The 19,250-nt window shown below is 31.8% G+C and overlaps 1 long non-coding RNA gene across 1 annotated transcript; it reads left to right on the forward strand.

Annotated features, from left to right (window-relative positions):
* Window positions 1–12,027: 12,027 nt before the first annotated feature.
* LOC127720943 (uncharacterized) lies at window positions 12,028–18,054 on the forward strand. Its single transcript, XR_007990996.1, has 3 exons — window positions 12,028–12,270; window positions 13,710–13,764; window positions 17,836–18,054. It is a non-coding gene; the product is annotated as an uncharacterized LOC127720943 (long non-coding RNA).
* The last annotated feature ends 1,196 nt before the right edge of the window (window positions 18,055–19,250 follow it).

A 19,250-nucleotide genomic window follows, 5' to 3' on the forward strand; every position in this document is an offset into this window, starting at 1 on the left:
TTTTTGTTTTTAAACCTTTTGGCCAAAGTGAAAAAAATTTGGCCACGGTCAATTTAGTTTTAACGAATTTTATTTGCAAATTTAGAAAAAGGGATTGGACACTTTATTAGGGATTTTGTTTGTTTTCCATTTTTGAAAAGGGGCTTAACTCAAGAACGGTAGAAATGACGCCATTCAATTTCAAATTTGATCTGTGGTTTGTGGTAATAAGCATAGAGTATAAGTTTTATAACATTTGGTTGAGGCAAACTAAAGTTAGAGGACGGGAACCAATTTTGGGAACGTACGCGACGGACGGACTGGACTGACAGACAAGGACTAGACATAATGCCCCCATCGCCTAGCGGCAGGGGCATACAAATGTGTTTAATACTCATAATTCGTAACTGATACCTTTTTATTCATTTTTTTTTTATTTAAAGTCTTTTTAGACCGGCTCTTTCCTTCGTGTGTATCGCCCATGAATATATTTTACACAGAGGCAAGAGAAGTAGTTCTGGCAACATGGTTTTATCGAAGTGTAAAACCCAAGAAAGAAAATCGATCAGAGTAATCATATTCAAGTGTTTGTTGATATGCTAATAATCTAAGAATTATTTGATAAAGACGAAAACATAATTGGAGTGCATGTAATTCAAAAACAAACATAAAATATAAATAGGAAGAAAATAGAATATAAGTGCATCAAGAGTCACGTCAAGCTCTTGAATACCGAATAAGTTGGGAAATGTATATCCCATATGCAGGTGAAGTTGGTACCATTTACCATTTAACACCAAAAGGTTCGGGAGTCGAAATTAGTAGTAAACCTTTGAGACAAATCCCGAATTAACAAAAGGTAACTGTTTATAAAAGATAATACATATATGTAAATACTTTTTGAATATTCTTACAAGGAGAAAAAAAACTAAGAAAAGTGTAAAATTCCAACTTAATTTTGCATGCATCAAATGTCATCAGAATCTGGAATCGGTGAAATAATAATAAGTCGAAAAGTCGTTAAGTAATGGGACACACTTAATTAAATTACGGATCAGACTGCTATTCTGGTATCTTATGATCTAATACAGCAGAACCATTGATTTCGTGCTTTGAAAAACAGAAACATCGTACAGATCAATCAGTTTGAGTTGATTATCGAAAACTTGGTAGACGGCTTAGAAATCCGAACATTGTTAAGATGTACCAATTCATGATGGTTAGCGACTATATTGTGTGAAGTGATACCATCGTCCATTCCTCTTCATCTCCTTGCTGACATAGTTTTGAGTTAAGGGTAAACAAATATTTGGGAACATATAATGACAAACAAGTTCTATCAAGTATTATCAACTATGACCTGTAGGAAATAATATCTTTTTTTTCTGAACTTGATGAAATTTTACGACCACCTGATCGACGCCCTACATAGGTATGGCATACATAGATGACATTAGCAAGATTAAGACAGTTGTTTTTGGCACTTAAGTTTTAGAATCGTTACTGACTTTTGCCTTCACATTGTTGTCAATCGATTCCCGCTGATAAGCCTTATGTAGATGAATCGCACGTCTGGTGTACTAAATTATAAACCTTATCTTTGATGAATTTCAGTAGCTGCTTAAGAGAACCGAAATGTTATGTACAAGTAAACGTTGTATTCAATAATAAGTGTTTTATGCTCAGAACTAAAAGGAACAATTAGAGGAGAAAAGCGTTGCGACACACTGTACTGCGGCGGAAAATGGTTGTTTTCAAATCAAATACCCTATCAATTAAACTGAATTCTTGAATGAATTCAAAACCAAAAACAAAAGCATTATCATTAATAAAGTATTACATAAGCTTTTATGAAAACTGCACAAATGAATAAATTATGTTACCCTCTCAACAAAAAGAGGATAAAAATATAAGTAGTTTTTCAGTATTTGTGTAGTTTAAAACAAATCATAATCAAACATTGTCTCCAGTTGAGAAATAATAATCATCAAGAAAATAGTCATTTCAAAATTAATCCTTCTGGTTATTATTAACATTACAAGCACCATGCAATAATGCGTTAAAACAACTCTTGATACTTTATTTTTATTCATTTGGGAAAATATACCTTACAAGAATAACAGATGAAGAAGTTTTTTATATATTTAATGGCTTGAATTGATATGAATTCTACGGTTATTAAAAGCAATTCAAACTAATAAGTTACTTCGAAATGCAGAGATAAAAATAATGAAAGATTACCAAACTTTGGTATGGATATAGCATGGATATAGTTGCAAAAGACACGTTCACAAAAGAAATGAAAAAAAAAATGTTAACATGCTCGCCTTTAGAAAAATAAATATAACACTTGATGAATATATTTTGTTGGTTTACCTTTATGAGTGTGCTCAAACCAAACAGTTTACAAACTAATTGAAACATCGTATTATTACCAGATGTATTCTTCCTTTGAATGGTTGGTCCTATCAACAGCAGCACAGTTTTTATGGTATTTAAGTATATCAACTATTTTTCTGTTTATTTTTTTGCTTTCGTAATTATCTTATATGTGTCTGTATTTATACTAAAGTATACTAAAAAAGACAGCTATCTAAGCATCAGTGTTGTTATTGAGAAGCATTTTGCTACGAATATGTACAATGTTGCCAAAAAGGTTAACTTCTGATTTTTTCTTCTTTCTTTCCCAAAAAATATGTCATCCTGTATTGACTATGGTATTATAATCAATTTATCTGTATTTCAGATTTAGGATAACTCAGCGGCAACCCAAATCTATTTTTAGACATACAACTTACGTTAACGAAAAAAGTCAAATAACAAAAATACCGAACTCCAAGGAAAGCTTAAAACGGAAAGTCTCTTAACAAATGGCAAAATCAAAACCTCAAACACATCAAACGAATGGAAAACAATTGTCATATTTCTGACTTGGCTCTGGCATTTCCTTATGTAAAAAACTGTGGATTAAACCTGTTTCATAGCTAGGCAGTTGCTAGGTACCGTTAGTATTCAACTATACAAATTTCTAACAGATGTATAATTTTCAACAAAGCATGACATACTTAAAACAGAACAAGTCATGTACAGCTCAAACTGGTCAGAAAAATTCATGCAGTAGTATTATTATCAACACTTTTAGCGGTATTTTTAACATTGCCATATAAGCGGGAGATTTGGCTAGCCATAAAACCAAGTTTAACCCACCATTTCTTCTTAAAATGTCCTGTACCAAGTCAGGAATATGGCAGTTGTTATCAAATAGTCCGTTTCTATGTATGTTGGCGTTTGTTTTTGTTGCAGTTCAGTGTTTCTGTTATTCAGTTGTTTTCCTTTTAAAGTTGATGTGTTTCCCTCGGTTTTAGTTTGTAACCCGGATTTGTTTTCGCTTAATCGATTTATGACTTTTGAACAGTGATATGCTACTGTTGCCTTTATTTAGACAATTACAGTAAATTAAAAAAAATATGTGATGTTTTTTTTAAATTTCATGTATTCTGATTTGTTATTATAGTTTCCACAAATTATTGGAAATATGTAAGAATAATTAGATGCCAACATATTTAGAACAATTTTTGAAAGTAATATGCTTAATGATAAATACTGATATAATAAAACAACAGCTTGTATGAGGATTATGTTGTTATTTTGAACTTGGAATACATGGAATTACAAATTTGATACTATAAATAGTTGACAACACAATACGAATTTAGCACATTCTAATTTGTCATTTTATTTCTAGAATAAAGTTAACGATGTTAACGTCATGATTTCAACTTTGATAAGTTCAGAAAATGCGTTCATTTTAATAATATCATCTGTTTCTGAAAGAAAATATTTAGTTATATATGTATTGGGCAAATTAGCAATCAGCTGTATATGTTTTACAGAAATATCAAAATAATCCTAATTGTTTTCATATGTTTTGTCCTTTCTGAAGAAACAAAAACATTTTCAAATGAAGTTCATTTATAAAAGAATAAATAAAGGCAACAGTAGTATACCGCTGTTCGAAACTCATAAATCGATAGAAATAAAAACAAATCCGGGTTACAAACTAAAACTGAGGGAAACGCATCAAATATAAGAGGAGAACAACGACACAACAAAAACACAACATTAAAATGTAACACACACAGAAACGAGCTATAATATAACAATGGCCATTTTTCTGACTTAGTACAGGATATTTTAAGAAAAAAATGATGGGTTGAACCTGCTTTTGTGGCATGCCAAACCTCCCGATTTAATGGCAACGTCACACACAACAACAAAACGATAACATCACATGACAGGATCACAATACAAATAAATGGGAGAACATATAGGACAAAGAAACACACGAATAATAGCTAACAAAAGGTACTAGGCTTAAAATCTTGCAAATTCAATTACTCAGTGAAAATAACCAGAACACCTCTATCACTGCACACAATATGTATTGTTCAATTTTTGTTAGAAATATCAGACAACATATCCATTTTGTTACAGATGCAAAAACACACAAAAATTTGTAAACCATTTCGTGACATCCAATATTCTGTCGGTTTTTAAAATCAACGTCTGACTAATTCCACATTATAGGTTTTGATATCTGTCCTTCGGCCTGAAAATACAAAAAAAAAACCAATAAATTAGGATTTCAAAAATTTACACTAAGGCAATTAAATATTGTATTTAATTTATCAATGACAAGTATTGTGTACAAAGGGGCATCTGTTTACACAAACAACCGTCTAAAACAAAAACAAAAACGTTTCAATTTGTGTGCGCTACATGATCATGGGTGTCTATACTACTATTTATCGGACATGCATCTATGTTGGTTTACCAATATGGCATTATCCTCGTCTTACATGGCGCATGGCGGATGACGTCGGAATAAGAGGAAGTAGTTACCCTGTCTACAAACCTGGTCCCGCTTCGTTTTCAATTCATGCGACTTCCTCTGATTTTCTTTTCTTTTTTGATGTGCCTTTCAGGAGCCTGTAATTGAGTGGTTGTTATTTGTCGCCGCTATCATATTTTGTTTTAGGTTTTTATATAAATCAGACCGTTAGTTTTCTCTTTTGAATTGTTTTATATTTATCATGTCGGGCCATTTTTAGCTTGCTATGCGGTAAGGGTGAGTTCATTGTTGAAGGCGAATCGGTAAGCTATAGTTGCTACTTTCTACGTCATTTGGTTCTGGTGAAAAGTTTTCTCATTGGAAATTGACATGTCTTTTTATGTTAATATTAAACATCAGTTAATTACAGATTTGGAATTTTCATTTATCTATCAAGCCTTATAATAAGAACTAAACTGGCCAGTATCACGACAGTTTGTCTCATGACTCAATATATGTGCACTTTTGACGCAGGTAAAATCTAATTTAAGATTCCAGGCAAATGGAAGCAGGTTAAAGCAAATTTATGTGACCATATGGTCTTTAACAAGGAGATATTTTATACCGCATAGTCAGGTTCTGAAATGACAAAATTGTGAAACAATTAAAAAAAAAAAACAACAAAAAAACAACGGTCTGGTTGATGACAGATTTATGCCAACCGCATACTGATTTTACGTCATATGATAATGTATCAGTATCTCTTAAAACATTGATGACATTACATTAAGAAAATAAATAAAACTTATAACCAATAACTTTTCACGAACATAGTCCGATAAATCATGATAATAGAAATATTGTTGATTACAACTGAACATTGTTATATATAAGAGAACGATATTGCTATCATAAAACTATAATCAATAGAAAACAATTAGTTTCAACAAAGTGATCTTTATCTAAATAATTTCCTGAAATGCTTTTGTCGAAGGAATACAAATAATAAAGCAAAATTTATACGAATGCAACGAGATTTGCCTAATTGATTTATATAGGTTGTATTGTACTCGTACCCTTGCGTTTGATGTAATATACACCGATTCCAATCACCCCTAGTAAGGCTATACAACTCATAATACTGGATACAACAAGGACAGATTTTGATATACTAAAGGCAAAAAGGTAATTCATTATCCTACCTTCATGTATTTAATAATAAATATATCGAATACCATGTTTTATGGCAGTATTGTAGCAAAAACATTTGATTCGTCTGATTGGACATATGTATGACATATATTGTTACACTGGTGCTATTTATCGTTGCAGTTGATGAAAGTTGAACTTCTTCGCTTCTTATGTTAGTTTGTTTATTTTGTAAAATCGAAAAACAAAGATATCTTATTCAATTCATTTCAGATTCGTGTGCAACAAAGTTCAAAGAAGTATTCAAACAAAAGGAACACATTACAAAAACATAAAACAATAACAATTACAAAAACGTTATGTTACAGCCTTTACGCAAACTGCACAAACTAACTCACAAAGGAATAAGATTTAAACCATGAGGAATTATATAGCTGTAACTCTTAAGACAATTTCAAGCTGAATATATGTAATTTGTTTTAAAATAAACTCATCATATATACCAGGAATAAAATTGTGTACCCCAGACGTGCTTTTCATCTACAAAAAGACTCATCAGTGACGCTCAAATCAAACAAGTAAAATAGGCCAAATTAAGTACAAAGTTGAAGAGCATTGAGGACCCAAAACTCCGAAAGGTTTTGTCAAATACAGCTATGGTATACAAGACAGTGTATAGTGTAAAAAGTAAAATCACAAAAATACCGAGGAAAGTTCAAAACGGAAACTCCCTAATCAAATGGCAAAATCAATCGCTCAAACACAACAAACGAATGGACAACAACTGTCATATTCCTGACTTGGTACAGGCATTTTCTTATGTAGAAAATGGTGGATTGAACCTGGTTTTATAGCTAGCTAAACCTCTCACTTGTATGACAGTCGCATAAAATTCCATTATATTGACAACGATGTGTGAACAAAACAAACAGATACAATAGGTAAAAATGTCAAAATTTGAGTACAGCAATCAACATTGTGTTATAATCTTAATCACTATAAAAACAAACAAAATGTATCAAGGAACACAAAATGACTTTTTTGGTTAATGATGCTACTTATGTTTAAATTTAATTCCTCCAACATTTAGTTAAGAATTTGGTAAATATCATTGAATCATTGTATGTATTGAAAATTCTTAGAGAATCCTCATTAGAAAGGATGAATATAACAGTAAAAAAACATGTACGGATGTACTATTTCCAAAATATCATGTCATTCTTTTGTTTTAATGCAGTCGTTGTATGAAATTTACTCTGATTTTACAATATAGCACGGTATGTTTTCTTACCAATAGTTAAATTATTTGAACGTGCTTTTAGTAATTATTATCATTCTTTGATATTGTGTTGTTTGCAATCATATTGTTGTACTTCTATTCAAGGTCGCATTATATTTTCCAGTATGAAAGTGTTAAGTGTTTTTGAAATAATTTTTCGAGTACATTTTAAGCGTACATAAGTTTATTTAAAGGAACGAGAAAACGAAGGGGAGAGTTGGAATACAATAAAACATAATATGACCCCACCATGTGTCTGCACCAAGTATTTAAACCATAGAGGTGTTGTCTTTTCGCACCTCCGTTTGTTTTTAGTTAAGGGTATTATCTGTTGATAGCTTATTTTTGAAAGGTTGAATTGATGTGTTTGTCACAACTGTTTTAGTGCGATTTTGAGCTGTACATGTAGTGACATTTGTTTTTTTGTTGTTGATGACGGTGTATTGAACTCTTAATTTCATATGATTTCTTATTTTCTTTGTTTTCGATCTCACTGACGATTATTTTTACTTTTGTTATCTCAAATGTAGGTGTAAATAGTGGGAAAATAAGAAATTTGAGCACCCATACAATTGTACGTACATACCAAAATATATGTATTTAATGAGGTATCATGGTCATTTAAAAAAGAAAAATAAGGTTTCAAGTACATTTCGTTGGTTTTTCAAAGTAAAGACTGCATCAGTATATTTTATCTTAGTTTTAAAACTAAGATAGAGAAAGAGGTAAAAGATACCAAGGGGATATTAAAACACATGATTCAAATAAAAACAGATTTACTAACACTATGGCTAAAAGAAAAACGAAAGAAAGACAAAATACAACTGTCCACAAAAACCTACAAACAACAACTAAAAAATGATAATAATAACTGACAACAATAATTGTGTGGACCTGGTTTTGCTTGAATTCGAAACAAACGAAGTGAAAAGTCTTCTTTTACCTGTATGTTGAAATTTGTCGTTGGTTGCTTTCTGTAATGTTTGATTTTCATTTAATGTATAAGCATAAATCAGGCCGCAAGTTTTCTCGTTAAAATTAGTTCACTTTTTTCCAATCCTTGGCATTTTATATCATAATATACTGTATGGATATTGCTAATTTGTTGAGGACCATACTTTTGATCCTTTGATCTATTGGTCTCTCATTGGTAGTTATCTAATTGGCAATCGTGGAGGATATTCTTGTTGATATTAATATCTTTGAATTGATAAAAAATTGTTGTGTGCTCATTTCCAGTTTATAGATAATGTATTCAAACTCTCTCAGGCAAAAATACCCTTAGGATTGTTGCCAATGACAAAATGATTTTATTGCAAATATTTGAGACATACGTATTTATTTTTCATGGTTGGTCTCAGGATGTAGTGAGAAAATCAGAAGCTAAGAGTACACACATAATTTATTTTCGGTTGAAAAAAGTGAATTACGAAAATGACTTTTTTTTGCTCATTAATTATAGAATAACTAATCGAAGAATTCAAATAGAGAAAAATATTCAACGAGTGACCGAACAACACATTAATTCACGAATGCGCGTAGCGCATGAGTTAATTATCAGTGTTGTTCGGTCACGAGTTGAATATTTTTCGATATTTGAATTCTTTGATTAGTTATTCTTTTTATTACATTGGCAAATGACTTTTTTTTAATGAACTCAATGTAGAAAATGTAAGGAACTATATCTTTTTTCTACGCATTCACAGTTTGTTTTGATCCGACGTTATCGACGTCTTGACAACGCCTATTGTTGTATGACGTCAGAGAGTGAAATAACCACGTTTATTTCACATGTGAAATTATCAGTTTTTATTTGACTTGGAAATCAATATAATTCATTGCTACCAATGTAATAAGCTGATTTATCATTATCATATCTGTTTTATGTTTTCAAATCCATAATGGAATTTTCAAAACATAATTATTCGTCTCTTTGTGATTATCTGTGTATCTCTGCGATTGCTTTAATATCGTAATCGTGAATGTTTCCCTGTATTGCGGTTGTTATATTATTATTTTCATAACCATTTCAACACAGACGAATTTGTACCTTTGTTTAGTTATATAGCTTATCACAGATTGGCTGATTGTTTCGATTTTTCTTTACTTTGATTATTCCTGGAATGATGCTTTAACTATGTTAATGTTGAAACTTTAACTGTTATACTACAATACAATTATTGAAATCAACTGTATCATATAAATGATTTTATAATATAAAAACTCATCATATTTACCAAAATTATAATTTAGTCCGCCAGGCGCGCGTTTCGTCTACAAAAAAAACCTCATCTATAACGCTCGAAGCAAAAAAGTTGAAAAGACCAAATGAAATACAAAATTGGAGAGATTGAGCTTAATATTTTACAAAATACAAATTTTACGGTTAAATATTCCTAGGGTAGATAATCCTAAGTATTTCTAACAATTCAAGTTCAAAGTTTGTATATCAATAATATATCATATCGACACAATGTTGCGTACTACTAGGTTGGTGATACCAAGGATATCAGGAAGCCATTAGGTTTATTGACGTGCATTTAATCAATTCACATATTGACCACATAGGCGTATTAACACAATGTTTAGGTAAACTATGTACAACTTACTTTGAGTATCTGTACTTGTTTCTTAAGATTTTTCTGCGGACACGGTAGCGGTTGTTTAAACTAATTCACTAAACGTTAGTTTTTCTAACACAACAGCTGTAAAACTAATTGTTGGTTTATCAGTTGTTTTTAGTGAAATATTGGTTATCGCAGTAGACGTTTCAAACATGTATTTAATGATTTATTAGTTGTTGCTAATTTTGGTATTGATCATTAAATGGCTTTTGATTAAGCATAAATAATAAAACAGTAAGATATCAAAAATTATTAAAACTAAACTGATTTAAGAACACATTACGCCATGCAGATATGATTAACCCCACTCTCCGAAAGGTTTTGTCAAATACAGCTAAGGAAATTTATCCCTGTGGTAGAGCGTCCGTAGTATTTCTAACAATTTGAAATTTTGTAAACAGTTAATTTATAAATCTGACCATACCGATATTAATTCATGTCAACACAAAAGTGCTGGCTTCTGGGCTCGGGACATAATTATGTGTGTTTCTGTGTGATAAGTGAGAAAAGCGATTGCCGATGAGACAATAGAACATCAAAAACAGAAAGACGAGAGGTATAAAAAATACAGGTCAGCGTAACGCCTTCAAGAATTATTGAAATCCATTCTGTACAAACAAGCTATAATATGCCATAAGATAGAAAAGTGTATGAAATATAAAGAAAATGATTTCGATTGTTCAAACCTTACCCTAAGATAGGACATTAGTGCATAAGCGACCACACTGCAACTTAAGTGCGGCGCACATTCTGACTGAGTTTGAATTCGAACTACAAGTGATGCATGCATGGTCCAAGAACATTAACCTTATTTCTATTCAGGGTTTAAGAAGGAGAAAGGAAAACAAATGTTTACTATGGTAGTCGGATACGACAATGTCCATGTTATGTCACACTATGATTCCACAAATTTCTCGGATGAATGACATAAGACAAGAGAAAGGCAGATGACAACAAGGGGGCACCAACACCAAGCCTTCTATCATTGTAGGTATTATCGGATGTTATAACCTCAATTGATAAACATCAAGCCAGATACAAATTGTTTAAAATTCATGAATGAACACATAGCTGTTTAAAACGATACGTTGTTTTTATATTTCTATTACAGTACTACAATTACTCCTTGTAACCACAGGTAAATTGATTACTAAACTTTATGACACAAAAAGGCGATTTTAAATTTATCATTGTTAACTTTCGATTTCGTTGAAGCATCATTGAAGCGTCAATATACTTGCTATAAGAACCACGACGAATTCCAGTGATAAAGAACGACTACTCAAACTTTTATTGCATCTAGTTTCATCCAATGTTTTTGATGAGGTTCTTGTTATAAGACAACCCTTGTTTTTCTTGTTGGGATATTTCTTTTGACCAAAGTGTTCTTTTCTATAACTTTTGTCTGGATATATATTTTGTTTGATATCCTTCCATTTTTAACGTTGATTGCTTACCATGACATTGACATATTGACATTCAACGATGAAAAATGCCATACGCAAACACTTGAAATACTACCAATTTCATACATACAGAGCAAGCTTATCACATATGATAAAAAGAATAATTGTAAGCAAAACATAATATGATAATATAACAGAAGGAACAAGTGACTTCATATGTTTTGCTTGTGTTTAACCATTATCAGAAATTATCTTAAAAAAACAGAACCTGTTATGTTCTGATTTTAATTGCCTTGTTCAAGTTAGTGAACATCCTGTTTCTATGTGTACCGTGCAAACTTTGTATAGTGTGTTTTGATTTTACCGCAAATTGTCAGAATTGACAAATTAGGAGTTTTTGTGTGCGCAAATCTGGTTAATCGAATCAAATTCTGTGCCTGTATAAAATAAGGCTGTCTGAACCTTGTGTTGATGTTTTTGTAAGTAAGTATATAATTAAGAATAAGTCGGGTTTGATGGTTTGTCCTGTGTCCAGTACTGACAATAAAATTGAGAATGGAAATGGGGAATGTGTCAAAGAGACAACAACCCGACCATAGAACAGACAACAGCAGAAGGTCTTCTGGATAAGCACTTTTTTCAGAAATATTGATCTATGCGACCATAGTGACACAGTCTAAATTCAAATCTAGGGGCAAAATTGTCACCAGGGAGAAATGTTTTTTTGCATTCTCGGTCGTCGGATAATGTAAGTCCATGTCATAAAGTTTTGTACATGAACATATGTGTTCGAAATCATTGTCTTTCTCATTCTTTTGCTTTGGAATGATATTTTATTGACGTCTACCGTCCAACAACTACGATTCCTAATAATATGCAATATATTATTTCGATTCAGGGAATTCGATGACGCAAATGAAGTAAAGACGCCGTCAAAAACAACCAATACACTGTCTGAAACACCTAGTACGTCTCTGCCCACTACATCACAAATGCCTGTAGGTAAGTTGTTCTCATTTACGATATAAATGTGTTGGTTTCGAGTACAAATTAAATTGATACGCCATAGGAATGACGAGTGATGCTATCAATATGTGATATAATAATCCAGTAAGAGCATCTCGTCCCAGGCGTGTTAATATATTTGCCAGTCTCTGTTTACTTTCAGGTTTGCGTATACATGATCAAATTGAACCAACGTCGGCACATAACCCTCAAATTTATTTATTCAGATGACATTACACTGATATTGGAATTCATCAAAAGTAGTACGCATTCAGGTAAATCAAATAACAACCCGGATGGATCTACTAAAATCGTTTACAAAATTATGTTAATATGAGCAAAAAAAATTATATATTACTTTCATCAGCGCAAACAAAACCAAGAATTTTCTTGAAAGGTCTATTATACTTCATGTCGTAGCCTGCCAAAATGTCTGGAGGTGGAATGTTCTATCAACAATAATTATTATTAATGGGAAACCATTTAAGGTAAATGTTCTTTGCATTAATTAATCTTCATTATTTGATATTCTACTTTAAACTTTAATAGATATAAGAAGATGTGGTATGAGTGTCAATTAGACAACTCTCCATCCATTTCAACATTTATAAAAGTAAACCATTATAGGTCAAAGTACGGTTTTCAACATGGAGCCTTAGCTCACAACGAACAGCAAGGTATAAAGGGCCCCAAAAATTACTAGTGTAAAACCATTCAAAAGGGAAAACCAACGGTCTAATCTATATAAAAAACGAGAAACGAGAAACACTTATGAACTACATCAACAAACGACAACTAACGAACATCAGATTCCTGACTTAGGACAGGTGCAAACAAATGCAGCGGGCTTAAACGTTTTAATGGTACCAAACCTTCACCCTTTTTCTGAAACAATAGTGTAACATCACATCATAGAAAGACACACTATAAAATATCAACTGAAATAGCTTAACTCAATCAAAGGACAAATTACACTGAACAAATAAATTTGACCTATGATACAATGTATATACAAAATAATTAAACTAAGGGAAGAATATTGAAAGTAACAACTTATTTAACTTAAACCACTATAGACCGATAAACACTTAATTTAGGATATCTTGTTGGGAAAATTAAAATTAGGACTTATTTTGATAAACACTTTTTTCCATCAAGTGTTTGTTTTGTTTTATTCACTTCATATGCGATCTCTAAACCAGACAAAATTTTCTGTAGTTTATTATGTAAGGTTAAAATGATGACTATGCAGTCATATCGTAACGAGCTCGATTTGAGTGTAAGTGTTCGTAAGCAAGATCAACACTCTGGTCACGCCAAAGTCTAGTACATAGCAGAGTTAATATTTGTCACTGGACGTTAAACACCAATCCTGCTGTCCATGTCTTTTTTACGTTTTATGTCTGTTCATCATGGTCATATTCTCTTAATTTCAGATTTCTATCGACCAGTGAAAATTGAAGAATTGACCAATGCAAAAATGACTATAATGTAAGTAAACTGTGTGTCATTTTGTACCTAACAATTATGTTCCCAATGCTCATCACTTTCTAACTGGTCTTTTAACTTTTTTTATTCGAGCGTCACTTAGGAAGAAAGAAAAGAAATTAGCAGTATCCTTTGACTTTATTTTCCTCTATAAAGATATTCCCGGGCTTGTATTTCCTATCATGATATCGTTGATAGAGGGTTACTGCTCACAAGGAAGCTATTAAACCAAGAGTTCCTAAAGTTGAAACCATCCCTTCGTAAATTTTACGGACGTCATCAAGAGTTGGTTGACCGTTATGAAATATCCATTTCACAAATGATAGCGGATATGTTCCTGATGTCGTACTACAATCATTCCCCTTTTCAAGAATTTAACTTACCGAATTATACTTATTACCGGATTTGTACTAGTATGATCAACACGACGGGTGTCACATGTGGAACATGATCTGCTTGTCCTTCCGGAGCATCTGAGATCAACCCCAGTTTTTGGTGGAGTTCGTGTTGCTTAGTTTTTAGTTTTCTATGTTGTACTTTGTGTACTATTGTTTGTCTGTTTGTCTCTTTCTTTTTAAGCCATGGTGTTGTCAGTTTATTTTCAACGTTTGAGTTTGAATATCCACCTGGTATCTTTCGCCTCTCTTTCACTGATGATTCATTGTAGATAAAACGGGGGGCTGGTATACACAATAATGAGCCTGGTATCTTTGATGGGTTTTGTTTTTGTCTAGATATTTTATCCAACACCTAGTAAAATTTGTTTGAAATTTGGACTTGTTGCTGCAAATGTTAACTTTGTAATTTTCACCACTTATATCTAGATTAGGTCAATATTGTGAAATTGTGGCAGATTAGTATTAGTAAATAGTTTTTGTTAGCTTAAAAGTTATACAATTATGTGAAAATCGTTGTTTCTTTTACTATATTTACAGCAGGTAAGATAAATGCATGTCATATGTTATTTCTGGTTAAGGTCTAGATAGTTTTTCATAGTACGAAAAATATCCGTGAAGTGGGTTATAATCATGAAAAATTATATCAAATATTTTGTTCGTCATGTCATAATAACTTCATAAGATTTCATCCGAATTGAAATGTATATTTAACAAAAAATACTTCACGAAAATTCAGGAGACATGTTGTTTTAGACTTGTTTGATTTTAATTTTCTTGAGAAAGAAATATATTTGTTTCAGAAGAATGTTTTCATTTCAACGTAAGAGTAAAATAAATTCAATATTGATTCCCCCCCCCCCCTTTTGCACAAAAATAAAATAATTAAGATATTTCTCCTGTTGAAATTTGGTATTTTCGTCGAAACACAAATGTTTGTCCAAAGAAATTGATCATCCCCACAAATGTTTGTCTCAAGAAATTGATCATCCCACATTAAATTTGTTTTCAACTATATACCAGTTTTAATTACCTGTACTCACAAATTATTAACACGAGTAAACTATCGGCATAAAAAATGAACATTTCATAGAATGTAGCAGTTAGGCACCAACTATTCTTTTTTTTTGTCTGTGGAAGAGGAATCATGGTTTTTTTTATAAAGTTTATAGAAAAACATATTCTACGGAAAGGAAGTTTGAAAAAAATGTTTTCATTGACTATAAAGGGATACACTAAATTCAACAATGAGTTTCAAAAACAAATTTTTGCTCTTGTATGTTCTTGAAAAGTAATAGTTTCTTTAAAATGAACAAACACATATTCCCAAGAACTAAATCGTATAACCCAACCCCTCCAACCAAACCCCCTCCTGTCACTTGTACTGTGTATTTTCAATTTTGGTAAATTGCACACCGAAAATTCCATTGTCTTTATTCTAAATGTTATATTTTAAAACTTAAGTTCAATTCTTCAAATGTAACAATCAAAATATTATAAAGGTTAAAATATGCAAAAAAAAAAACCTAGAATTTCGTTTAAACATGATTGGGAATTGATTCGTACAAAGTAATTAGCAAGGACAGTTTGCTGTTTATAAAGTTTCAATTGTTACTGTACTCTCATTAAAATGGCTTTTAATGTCATCGGTTAAACGAGAACGACTTTTCCGGTAGTTTAAATTTTTCGTGCGTTTACGAGTTCAATGTATTTAATGTTTATCAAATTTTTACTTCGGACCTGGTGACCATAATGAAGATTTGACCTTTAATGTTTTCTTTACGCCTGTTTTATTTGCGGTTTTGTTTTCTACATCATGTGCACCCTTTAATCTCCAACATGAAAGCTTAATTTTGAAAGCATGTAAACACTTACCAACTCCTCGAGATTGTTCCTAAAAGTAAAATGAAGGCAACAGTAGTATATCGCTGTTCGAAAGTCATAAATTGATTGAGAGAAAACAAATCCGTGTTACAAACTAAACCCGATGGAAACACGTCAACTATAAGAGGAAAACAACGGAACAACAGAAACACTGAAGTGCAAACATTTACCAACTCTTTTTACATTATAGAATTCAGTTTGTGTCTGTTACAACAAAACAAATAAAATAGCAGTAAATGGTACCTGTAGTTTTACGATGACGTCATAATTAAACGCCGAATTCTTTCGTCAATTAATGAGTTGTCTTTTTATGCTTATTGGTCAATTGTGCATTGAATAAGCTTTGTTGCCGTTTGTTTGTAGTGTAATATTGTATTTGGTATAGTTTAATTAAATTACAATTACTAAGTAGTTATATTGACATTCGAAAAAAAAAAAAAACAATCCATTTACATTTCCCTATAATCATGGGTGCTTAACTTATCTGGCTTGAAATTGTTTTTTCTTATCCCCATTTTATTCCATTGGAAAAGTAACAGTCAATGTATGAACAGAATTTAAAGCCATATACCAAAAGTTGATTCTGAATTTATTGAGCAACTTCAAAACCTTAATTCACAACTAGAGCGTGAATATGAAAACCTCACTTTAAATGATCAGACATATATTGACAACACGAGCACATCTGAATTGAACGAACCTATTTCTCTTGATGAAACAAACCGTGCGCTGATGAGTTAAACAAATGTCAAAGCAGTAGGAATAGACAATTTACCTAATGAAATATTGAAAAGCGATATACTGACAAAAATCCTTCACGAACTGTTCAATGTATGTTTTAGCTATGGAATTGTTCCAGATCCTTGGTTACGAAGCATTATATGTCCTCTGTTAAAAAAAGGCAAAGATTTCCGAAATCCAATAGATTACTGAAGTATAGGTCTGATGTCAACTGTCGCAAAAACATTTAGTCAGACATTGAACGGAATGCTCATCAATCATCTCGAAAACAATAACTTTCTAAGCGAGGAACAAAACGGATTTAGGAGGCTTAGATCATGGTTCGACCATATCTTTTCACTGTGTACAATATTGCGAAACAGACAACTGCATACCATGGACACTTTTTTTGTGCTTCGTTGACTTCAGCAAGGCATTCGATTCAGTGAATCATACAATACTCTGGAATAAACTTTTAGCCGTGGGTGTGTATGGAAATATGTACAAAGTAATTAGGTGTCTCTACTCAAAGCTACAAAGTGCAGTACGATTATCGCCTACGATGTTTACTGAATGGTTTTCAGTTGATTCAGGTGTCCGTCAAGGTGACATCATCGCGCCCGCTCTTTTTGCGTTGTTTATGGATGAATTGGTACCACTCATTAACGGACTCGGTTGTGGCGCATTATATTAGTCGGTGACGATATGATTAGCTGTTTGCTATACGCTGAAGATCTGCTTCTTATTTCGGACACCGTTGATGGATAACAAAGTCAGCTTAATGCTCTAAACGATTGGACAAAGACACAAGAATTGTGATCTGTACATAATATACTACTTTTGATGTGTGTTTACGAATTTTCTTACATTAACGAATGTTTACATCACAATATTATGAATGACAAAGACATGTTTATACAATTGCATAACCAAAGGGACAATCAATACGATTCCTTCAAACTACAAAATTTATGAAAAACAATGTAGTTAAATAATAAAAAAATTCAATCAGTTTGATTACGTTTTTAATGTTTGCACTAAAATTGTTTGATATATTTCTATTATATCATTACAGAATTGTTGTCCTCAGCGTAGCTTTGGTGACCTTATTAATTGTCGTTTTATGGATATTGATTCGCAAAAGATACCATCGCATGTGCAGTTCAAAAACGCGTCTACAACCCAGTAAGTGTTCTATTCATGCCTTCTCATCTCTCTCTTTCTCTCTCACTCTGCCACTGGAAGATGATAAACGATCGACAATCAACGAGAGAAGCTTTGCTAATCATTACCATAAAAATTGATATAATAATATATCAATCTGATATTTTTCAAGAAAGTTGTTCGTGAAATTCGTTAAACATTTATATTCATTTCATTCCAGTTTACAACAAGTTTCATATCAACTATAAAAGAAAAAGATCATGTGTTAAATTATTGTTGTTGAATATAAGGACAATAAATCTTCATTTATGACTGTATACTTATGAATAAGGTTAACATTTTATGAATATTGTATTGACTTATGAATTATTTGCCCGCTGTCACTGTACAATGTCCTGCCATACGAAAAGCAGGAACACACAACTTTTCGGAGCATCTTTGATTGTTTCTTCCCTAATTGACACGTTTTTAAAAAAAATGAAAAAGATGTAATATGATTGCCAACCCTCCACCAGAAACAAAAAAAGGTTAACGTTTACAACTTCAGATAACTGTTCCGCCTTTAACAATAAGCGAAATTTATTCCACATATCAAGTTATAAAAGGCCCCAATATGTTAAATGTAAAACATTCCAAATGAAAGAACAAAAACTTGAATCATCAAATCGACAAAAAACACATATCGACTTTTAAAAATTGATTTATGAAAATAAAAATGTGATATGATTGCCAATGAAACAACTATCAACAGGAGATTCAATGACGTACACTTAAACAAATATATGTCACAGTAAGACCTTCTACAATGACCAAAACCCTAGAGAAAGCTATAAAATGACCCAAGATCACAAATATGAAACAATTCAAACGAGAAAACTAACGGCCTGATTGACAATGTTTTATGTACAGACCAATAAATTAAACTGAAAACAAATATGATATACAGCAACAAATGACAACTACTGATTTACAAGTCTCTAAATGAAACAGGCATACCGAATGTTACGGTGTTAAACATATCTGATGGCGCCAAACCCTTGCGGTTGTGTCTGTTGATATTTGTTCTAAAGTAAGTCAAGAATTTTTGTTTACGTTAAAGCCAGCTTAGTCATATCGAACCAATGCAATCACAAAAATCTTTATTCAATTGTTTTAATTATTATATCAATGTAGGATACTATTTGAGAGATAAATATTGTTGTCTGAACAATTATATAGTGTTATTAAATATGTGTTTTCATATGAATACAGCTGATCAAGACCCAATATGACTGGACGAGGACAAAATACATAACACCTAATTTATGAGACTTTTTTTCCAATGAC

This window comes from Mytilus californianus, unplaced genomic scaffold, assembly GCF_021869535.1.
Source record: "Mytilus californianus isolate M0D057914Y unplaced genomic scaffold, xbMytCali1.0.p SCAF_11, whole genome shotgun sequence".
In the NCBI taxonomy this organism is placed as follows: domain Eukaryota; kingdom Metazoa; phylum Mollusca; class Bivalvia; order Mytilida; family Mytilidae; genus Mytilus; species Mytilus californianus.